Genomic DNA, 10,160 nt, shown 5'->3' on the forward strand with positions numbered 1-10,160 from the left:
CTGAGGCCCATGTTCTAAGACCAGCTTAGGAAACGGATGGACCATGTGGATCTAACAAAAAGATCATGGTGGAACCTCAAAAGACCTGCCCTGATTTGACAACTTTCAAACATGCTTTAAGTGGGCCCATCTCGGACAGCAGCGGCCCAGCCAAATTCAGCCACGTCGGATTACGAGTATGTGGTGAGAGGGCCACCCACGCAATCCGCGCGTCCGTTCCACGCAAGTCGCATCCGGGTGGCGTAACAAGGTAAGCCACATCTGGTCTGCCACGTTTTAAAATGACAATGCTCGGTCCTGGGACTGGAATCTTCTGCATCAACGAACCGTAATTGTTAGTCTACAACACCTAAAACACACGTGCCATGTGAGGCCCACCTATTCTATATGTGAAATCCACTCTGTCCATCAGGTGATAACCACTTTTCTGACCGTACAGACAAAAGTCACTACAAATTAAAAACTCGAGTGGCTCACACCAATTGGAACAATGTAAAATTGCTCCCAAAATCAACAAGTTCGGATATTATGGCCCACTGGAATTCTGTACCGAGCTGAGTTTTGTGTATTAACTTGCAATTTGCGCCTGATTAACGGGCATGATGAAAGATAGACACCACGGTGGCCACTCACACAAACCTATGTTTGGCATTCCATCCCCACTACTTCATGTGACGTGGCACATCTGAGCTTTGTATCTGGCTGATTTTTCGTCTCAGGTCCTAACATCGAGGAAAGAACCTGATGGACGGACAGGATTTAACCTGTACAGCATGGTGGACCACAGACTCTGGCTACTTAATACAGCATGGTGGGCCTCGAATACCTGGGGTGGGCCCACTATGTTGTATAACTATAATCCACTCGGTTCTGACCCTGGGAAATTCCTTATTCTCTTCTACCGCGTTCTCACGGCGTAGTGGAGTCCAGTGTGGCAATGGGTCAGGTTTATGTTGGCCAGGCTGGACCGGGACCCAGCCCTTCACTTAAAGTCCAAGGTCTAATCACATCATGGTCCTGCACAGCAGAGACCCGAGACCACCGGGTCCGACGTTCGGTCAAATCCCTAATTTCCAATTGAATATTCCTAATCCATCCGTTGAAAAAGTGGGCCACACTCTAAATTTAACATGCATGGATTGCTTAATGAAGGATTAAAGAGGCGTATTTGGAGGATATAAGAGATGTCCATGTGAAGTCGGGGGGCTGGGCCAGACCAAAATTACTTGATCCAGGCTCAACCCAGCAATTGATCAGGCCATGTATGCTAGGCCCTAAGAACGGCCAACGGTCCAAGCTAATAGGTCCAAAGCTAGGTTGGGCTCATCAGACCAGACGAGTAACCCATCATAGTGCCACCATTGGTGGGATCGTAGCTGGGCAGTTTGGGCCTGATTACTAATCCCAGACCATTAAGTAACTGCAAGCGCCCCCCCATTAACATCAGAGACACGAATGTTCTTAGCTTAGTTGGGCCTTCAACTTTAGCTGCCAAGCGCCTCCACATTTCAACACAACTCGTGCATTAATTTCCCTCCTTGTGTCTCTACAAGCTCTAACATATGCCATGAAAATCCCATCTTATCTAAGCACCACATGTTCTATTCTAGTTATATTTGTTGGTGAGTAAGCCCCACCTTGAATCTGTTGTCACATCACTTTATTGCTTCAAATAAACATATCCAGCTATAACTAAGTATTTCACTATAAATACTAAAAATAACAAAATCAAAACTCACCATAATTACAAGTTTCAACTTAAAACACCCAATTTAACCGCTAAAAATGATTGACTTTTGTTGGGAAAAAATATGACAAGTCCGGAAGCCCGGATATGGAATGGACCAACTCTATTGACACTGCCCGGGATTTTGAGGCAATAAGCCCGACCGAGTCAAAAGAATCAAATGCCTTAAGGAAAAACTTAGCTCGGACGATGAGGAATGAACCTCGACCGAGGCTTACAAAGTCATGAGTCATAGACAAAATATATAAGACATATAAAGTTGACTTGGATAACGAAGCAACAACGTCTAAATGGACCGATTAAGGCCCGAATACTAGAAGTCTCCTGACCTACCATAAAACCGTCTCATATTAGGTTAGTTACAGTGTCGGTTATCGGATTAAGAAAGGATATAGGTTATAGACCGACTCTATTTCATCCGACAGAAGGCAAAAAGCATCATTCTTGCAGCCATCCGAGACTCATTTATTACCGGGGTCGGTTAAGGTCGAGCCGAGCGAGGAAGAGACAGTGTAAACATAAATATTGTCCCGAAAATCTTGTGAAAAGGATTCCCGACCTCAAAGATCTCAGGATCGGGCAGAATCCATAAACAGATTACAACTAAATCAAATCTCTGAGATACTCGGAAGATAATCCCTGTGCAACGGGACCCTCTCATTCCTATAAAAACAAGAAATCTTTACGATGAAAGGTACGCAGAAAACTCTACTGAAAACTCCTCTTCTCAATCATGCCTCTAACTTTAGCATCGGAGGGTCCCCGACTCGAGTCAGGGTCTCCTTTTTTTGCAGGTGATCGGAAGGAGGGAGGATGCACTAGTTTTTTGCATCAACAGTTTGGCACCATCTGTGGGAAGCGATACGAAAAGTCGTTTTCTTGGCTCTATCCAGAAGCTTCAAACGAGTTTTAATGGCAAGAACCAGAAGGACTGTTCAAGATAAACCAAATGAGGTCGCTGTCACTGGACCGCCTGCAACCGAAGGACCACCGGGTACGAATGGAGCCCAAGGTGCTCAGAATTGACCCGACCACCGGCAGGGTTTTGCTGCTGGTTCGACAACCTATGCTGCGACTAGGAATACCCAGTAGAACCGTGACAATGGACAGTTGGACAGGGAGGTTCAGGAACTCATATCTGATATAAACGTCATGAAGCAAATGTTGGAACAAATTCATCGTCAGCAAGTCTCGTTACCTTAGCGCTCAGAAGGTCAGGCGACGAACGCTATACAGCAATTCACCAACCCTCAGCCTGTTGCTCCGTGATCTGTTCCTCAACAGAGTCAACACCATGGTCCGTCCTAGCCGGCACCCGCTCAATCCGTGACTGCCCCGCTGCCCGACACCAACCTTCGACACGAAATAGATCCAAGAAGGCGCGGCAGGCCTCCAGTTGAAGGAACGACAGAAAATGATGTACCCTAGAAAGTCAACCTCCAGGACTTCAGGAGGAAAGTGCGAGAAGAAATTGCAGATATGAAGCAAGGTCGAGATACACATCAAGTAAGGTCGGAAGCAAGAACATCCGCATTCGTAAAGGAGATAATGTAAGCTTGGTTACCAAAACGGTTTCGTCTTTCGCAGATTACACCCTTCACCGGCAAAACCGACCCAACAGAGCATATCGAATCTTTTCGGACGTCTATAGAACTACACGATGCCTCGGAGGCTGTGATGTGCCAAGCCTTCTCACTCACTTTAACCGATGTAGCCTGACTTTGGTTCAAACAGTTGAAACCGAAGTCCATCAGTTCGTTTGCAGACCTCAGCGACGTTTTTCTCGCCAACTTCATCAAAGGGAAGAAAAAGTTGAAGCCACCTGCACACCTGAACAACATTGTACAAAAGGAGGGAGAGTTGCTGAAAGATTATATCAAGCATTTCAACTTTGAGTCGTTCTAAGTCCGGAAGCATCCAGACGAAACAGCCCTTAACTCGATCATGTAAGGCGTTAGGGACAAGCCGTTCTAGCGTCCCTGGACAAAAATCCACCTCTGACTCTGGCTGAATTCATGGCCTGGTCAGATAAGTATGCAGATGTCGAGGAAACCCGGATCATACACAAAGCTGCCCAGAACACAAAAATTTCGGCCAAATAATCAACAAAAAAAAGAAGTTGACTTAGCCAGTAGAAAGAAACATTTGGAAAATCGGGCACATGATGAGCGTAGGTCGGGTAAGCGACTTGATCACAAATTTTCGACATACACTCCACTCAATAAACCACAAGAGCAGGTGTTGATGGAAATTAAGGGCGAATGATTCGTCAATTGATCGAATAAACTCCGAGGCAATCCGAACCGACGGAATAAGGACAAATACTGCAATTACCATCGAAATCATGGCCACAATACAAGTGATTGTTATCGCTTAAAAGAAGAAATCGAGAGGCTCACCCGAGAAGGCTGACTCAGAGAGCATGTCGAAAGGACCGGGACTACGGCCCACCGAGGAAATCCGAACAATTGTAGGTGGCCCCCGAGGAGGGGGCGACTCAAACAATGCTCGGAAAAATCATGTCAGGAGTATCACTCGGCTAAATCTGAGATCTTGATCTTGGCTCAGCCTCCGAAGGAAAAGAAAAGAGAGAGGTATTGCATATCCTTCACCGACGAAGACGTCCGAGGCATCTATCATCTGCACGATGATGCTTTGGTCGTCACGTTGACTATAGCAAACCACAAGGTATTTCGCATTCTCGTTGATACAGGGTCGTCTATAGATGTACTGTTCACTCAAGCATTCGATAAAATGGGAATCTAACGATCAGCTTTATGGCCGATTCACCCCCCATTGACCGCATTCTTGGGAGGACGAACACTCCCCGAAGGAGTCATTTCATTGCCTCTCACTGCGGAGAACCCTCCTCATCAATCAACAGTAATGGTCGACTTTCTGATAGTCGATCAATCATCAGTTTACAATGTGATAATCGGCCGACCTTCTCTGTGTCTCCTCCAAGCCGTGGTATCTACATATCATCTCTCCATGAAATTTCCGACTGAGTCGAGAGTAGAAGTCATCAAAGGTGATCAACAAGATACGAGGCGTTACTATGCAACGACCGTAAAAGCCCCAGCCGAGGTATCCACTATCGAATCATTGGATCTTCGTACCGAAACTCATGAGCGAGGACAACCGGTAGAGGACCTTATCTCAGTACCTTTGGTCGAGATAGACGAGTCCAAAACAGTACAGATTGGCTCGTCTCTGCAGTCTTCCCTGAAAGACAAGCTGATAGCTCTACTCCGACGATATACTGATGTGTTCGCATGAAGTCACGAAGACATGTCAAGAATTGATCCTTCAGTGATGACCCACCGACTCAACATCGATCCCACCTACTGGCCGATTCGACAGAAGCGATGTCCCCTCAAACCTGAAAGGAACGCTATCATTGAAGAAGAGGTCAATAAGTTCCTTAAGGCCAAATTCATAGAAGAAATATACTATCCGGAATGGGTAGCTAATGTCGTACTTGTGAAAAATCCCAATGGGAAGTAGCGAATCTGTATTGACTATACCGACCTAAACAAAGCCTGCCCAAAGGACAGCTTCCTTCTTCCGAGAATCGATCAGCTGGTAAATAACACGGCAGGGCATGAACTCCTTAGCTTTATGAATGCTTATTCTGGATACAATCAAATTATAATGCATCAATCTGATAAATCTAAGACTACATTTGTCACTAACAAAGGACTTTATTTTTACTGTGTGATGTCATTTGGCTTAAAGAACGCTGGAGCGACCTATAAACGATTAGTGAACAAAATGTTTGCTCGGCAGATCGGCCAAACCATGGAAGTATACATTAATGACATGCTTGTCAAAAATATACATGCGGTCGATCATGTAGCTGACCTAGAAGAGATGCTTTTAATCCTTCGCAAGTTCCAAATGAAGTTAAATCCGAGCAAATGTGTCTTTTGCGTAAGCTCGGAAAAGTTCTTCGAATTCCTTGTTAGTCAATGAGGGATAGAGGCGAACCCAGCGAAAATCAAAGCACTACTCGATATGCAGTCCCCGAGAACAATAGAAAACGTACAAAGGCTAACCAGACGGGTAGCTGCACTCAACCGTTTCCTCTCCCGAGCTACCGACAAATGCCTCCCATTCTTCAAACAATTGAAGGGACGACAAATGTTAGATTGGACGGAAGAGTATAAAGCAGCATTCCAGCAATTGAAGTCTTATTTCGGATCCCCGCCTCTCTTGTCAAAACCCGAGCCAGGGGAAACTCTACTACTATACCTGGCCATGTCCGACGCAGCTATTAGCTCGGCTCTGATACGCGAACACGAAGGAAAGCAACTGCCGGTCTATTACGTCAGCAAAGCACTGTTACCGGCAAAGACAAGATACTCGCCTTTAGAGAAGGTGGCCTTAGTCTTAATCATCTCTTCGCGACGACTTCGGCTATACTTTTAAGCTCACACGATCATCGTTTTGACCGACCTCCCACTGCACCAGATCCTTCAGAAACCAGAAGTATCAGGCTGACTAACAAAGTGGGCGATCGAGCTCAGTGAATTTGACGTTCAATACAAGCCGAGAGCAGTTATTAAGGGACAAGCTGTAGCCGACTTCATAGCCGAAGTAACACCACCGGTCGATCTACCTACTGAGCTTGGAGATGAATTAATTAATCAACCGACAACAGCTTCTCTCGAGTTCTCGCCCGACCCAAAACCCTGAAAGTTGTATGTCGATGGCTCTTCCAACTCTAAGGCAAGTGGGGCAGGAGTCGTCTTAGAAACTCCTGATCAGACCCACATGCAGTATGTCTTAAGACTTGGATTCCAAGCCTCGAATAATATAACAGAATACGAAGCCTTGTTGCTCAGCCTCCGATTAGCAGCCAGTCTGGGCGTGACTCATCTCAACATCTTCAGCGATTCGCAATTGGTTGTCAATCAGGTCACTAGTGTGTATCAGACACGAAAATCACTCAGGGGGACAATCACTCGCGTACAGGGTCCTACGTCAAGGATATTATTGGCCGACCATTTAGCACGACGGGCGCAAACTCGTCCAGAGCTGCGATAAATGCCAACGATTTGCGACCGTTCCAAGATAACCTCTCGAAGAACTGACTCCCATGACTGGCCCTTGACGAGTCGCGCAGTGGGAGATCGACATCATCAGACCACTCCCTTAGGGAAAAAGGCCAGACTAAGTTTGTTGTCGTAGCAGTGGACTACTTCACAAAGTGGGCCAAGGCCAAGCCATTGGCAAAGATAACCGAATAGAAAATCATGAACTTTGTATGGAAAAATATCGTCTGTTTGTTTGGGATACCTCAGACTATCGTTACTGACAATGGGAAGCAATTCGACAACAGGCGCTATCGAGAGATGTGCGATAATCTCGAGGTCAGAAATGTTTACTCATCGCCCCCTCACCCTCAGATGAACGGACAAGTTGAGGCAGTCAACAAAGTCATTAAACAGAATCTCCGAACCAAGCTCGACCGAGCCAAAGGGGCATGAGCTGAAGAACTCCCAAAGATACTATGGGCATACCGAATCACTGCTCGAACCGTCATGGGAGAAACTCATTTTTCCCTTGCGTATGGATCGGAAGCTGTCACCCCGATCGAGATAGGATTGCCTTTAACTCGAGTCAACTTGTTTAATAAGGAAGATAATGAGAACTCCTAGCTCTCGGACTCGAATCGTAGAAGAACAGAGGGAAAGAGCTTGACTGCGAATGATAGCTCGGCAGCGGCAAGTGGCTCAGTTCTACAATACCTAAGTCAAGATCAGACGTTTTCGAGTCGGGGACATGGTCCTCCGAAAAACGTTCCTAAACACTAAGGAGCTTGGAGCGGGCACACTGAGACCCAATTGGCAAGGACCCTATGTTGTCTCAAGCACCATCCGACCTGGGACGTATCGATTGGAAGACCTAACTGGGTAATTACTACCTCATCCTTGAAATGCCGAGCATGTAAAAATCTACTACCCTTAGGTCAGCCGATTGAAGCGTTTGGGAAGACTCAAAAAAAAAACATGTAAACTGAGTCGAGTGAATAAGAAAAAACCAAATATATTCATTCATCAGTGTAAATGTTGCATCGAATTACATTTGATTATACTTTAACATTATATTGAAGGAATAATAGAAATAAAGGCAAAAACAGTTGGCCGCGACATACAAATGCGAAATCCCCTCTCGGTTGCATATGCTCTTGAGCCCGCCTTAAGGCTTGGTATGCTTAAAGTGTTTGAAGGTTGGTGTGCTTGAAGTGTTTAATACCCAGAATGAAGCTCCAAGGTTCATCAGGAGCTAACTCAGGAGGTGGCCCAGACTCAGCTGCTGCCTCTGCTTGGAGCGACCCCTGGAGTTGCCTCAGACTCGACCGCAATACCAGCCGCAGCGTTAGCAGACCCAGCAGCCTTAGCCTCTGGACCCTCAGATCCAGAGGCATCGTCATCGAATCCCGAGAGATCGAGATCGGGAAAAGATTGCTTCATCAGTCGGATACATTCAGCGTACCCTTCCTGATATAAGCGATCCCTCTCTTCCGAGAACTCTCGGGACTCAAGAAAAGCCTTTGTGGCTTGGTCCTTGGCTTGCTCAATGACTCCCTTGGCCTTGGCCTTGACCCGAGTCAGCCTATCCTCGCAAGAGGTATGAGCCTCACGGAGTCGCCAACTCTCCTCCTGAGCCTCTTTCAATAACGAGGTTACATGGGCACACTCAGCCTTGGCATTGTCGGTGGCCTTCCTGGCAAGCCCTAAGTCGCCCGATAGTAAGCCAACCCAAGCCATGGCAGCTTCAAGCTGTACCTCCACTTCCGTAACTCGCTTTTCAGCGTCAGCAAGATCCGAGCTACCCCTAAGCACACAAGAGGCAAACTGCGAAAGGAAAACTTGAGGTCAGAATTAGGTCGCTGAGACAAGCGCGAGGTTCAAGACAAAGCACGAGATCAAAGACATTACCTCGAGCAGCACCTTCGCCGCATGAGCGAGAGTCCACCTCGAGTGAGAGGTGAAGAGGTCAGCAAAGTCTCTTTCACCTCCATGAGAGACGGCCCAAGGGACCATGTCCGACACAGCCCGCTGGAAGAGCGAAGACTCCTGCTGAGTCATCTCCCCTCCGGAGGTCTCTCCTCTCTGCTCCTCCCTCTGCTCCGAGACCTCCTCGGCAACAGGTCCTAGCTCAGGAGCCATCTGGGCCTCGGCAGCTACCGCGTCCGCCGCTTCCGTCCTTTCTTCCGCGTCTGAGAGTACGACCACGGTCGGGATGACCGGGGCGGCTGGCCCCTTGGCCTTTGGAGCTGCCTTCAGCTTCTTCGAAGGCCGAGTCTCCGATAGAATCGCCAATCTCGGAGGGGCCTTCATTTTGAAAGCAGATTTTAGAAGGGGCCGAGCCTCGACCATCTCTGCATCAGAGAAGCACGAAATTAGACAAAATTCAAAGAAATGCATTAACACTACAGAAAGTACTTGTTACGGCTGAGTCTAAACCCGAAAGAAGAAGGCTCTCCTGTTGAAGAAGAACCTTCTAAGACCGATCCTCCGGACTCAGCGCCTTCAAATCCTTGATCCGAGTTAGAGCGCCGGCTTCTAGCTTCTACATTTTCTTGGGGATATCTACAAAGACACATTTAGTCAGACTCGAAAGTATCATAACAAAGAAAGACAGAGAAAGGACATACCGAGTCATCTGCTTCAGAGAACGCCCGAAGAAATCGAGGCTCGAAGAGCCCTGGCTCGGCAGTCTCCCAGCGACCATATGCCCAAAACCATCTCTCTCTCCAGTGCTTATTGGAGGTAAGAGGGTCGGTTATCAAAGGACTACCCTTGTTCCGCCAAGCGCATAAAAAGTACCAGTCGGGCTGTTGTAGGTTTGGCCGTACTTGGAACAGATAGAAGAACTCATCGATAGTTAATGGGGGCTACTTTGTCTCAGCAAACAACACCGAGCACCCGAACAAGTTCTTCCACCCACTCGGCACTATCTGCCCAGGAGCAATTTGGAGTCGGGAAAGAAAATCTCGAGCAACTGGTTGGAGGGGCAGACGCAAGCCGCATTGTAAAGTGACTTGAAAAATTGCGACCATCCCAGGAGGGGGATGGTCGGGTAATTTACTCAACAGAGAAAGACAAAGGATGACCGAGTCTGGGATATGATACCCGACTCTAATCCTGTCCAGATCCGCCTTAGTTAAAACCGAGGGAATCAGACCCTTCTGCTCATCCTTGGCCTCCCCTTCCTCAGTTACTGATTCTATAGCCTTCGCCGATCTCCGAGTGGAGACCGACTCAATGGTCCTCGCCGACCTCCGCATGAAGACCGACTCACTGACCCCTTTTGCCTCCTCGACCTCCTCATCCTCCTCCACTTCCTCCCCAGGAGGATTGGGTCTGCCATGGGCAGTTGTCAGCGATGCCTCTCCACTAGA

The sequence above is a fragment of the Magnolia sinica genome, chromosome 13, assembly GCF_029962835.1.
Source record: "Magnolia sinica isolate HGM2019 chromosome 13, MsV1, whole genome shotgun sequence".
NCBI lineage: Eukaryota > Viridiplantae > Streptophyta > Magnoliopsida > Magnoliales > Magnoliaceae > Magnolia > Magnolia sinica.